We start from the raw sequence: 524 nt of genomic DNA, 5'->3' as shown, positions 1-524 counted from the left end.
ATGAAGTAAGGTCTGCCCCTTAAGCTGAGTTGCAAGCTGATTCACAAGTTTGGGGAAAGAATGGATTTCTCTAGTTAGGCCACTTGGGTAATAAACAGCCCAGCGCCCTGTGGGACCCCACTATGGGTTTTCCTTCAGAGTCTGGACATGGTCGATCATTGGGAGAAGGTCCTGTCGTCGTGATGAGGTTTGGCTTTCTAAAGACACCCTGCTCCCCTCTCCCCAGCCCCAAACACACAAAGAAATCCAAGGTTGCCCGACCAGCTTCTAGAAAGAGCCCTGGAGGGTTCGGGAAATCCTGCTACCTTTAGGACCTAGAGGATCTGAGTGTGTGGGGGGTCACCCCTCCGCGCCCCCCGCGAAGTAGGCACCGGAACTGCTCTAATGGGAACCAGCAGCCGGGCGCTCCGGGAGGGCTCGCAGCCGGGGGTGTGGGATTCCCGCAGAGACTTCAGCGGACCGTCAGAGGCTCAGGCCGAGCGGAGGGGGCGCGGGGGTGGGGTTGGAGGCCGAAAGATGCTGGT

This window comes from Equus przewalskii, chromosome 4, assembly GCF_037783145.1.
Source record: "Equus przewalskii isolate Varuska chromosome 4, EquPr2, whole genome shotgun sequence".
NCBI classification, from domain to species: domain Eukaryota; kingdom Metazoa; phylum Chordata; class Mammalia; order Perissodactyla; family Equidae; genus Equus; species Equus przewalskii.
This window is presented reverse-complemented; position numbering follows the sequence as displayed.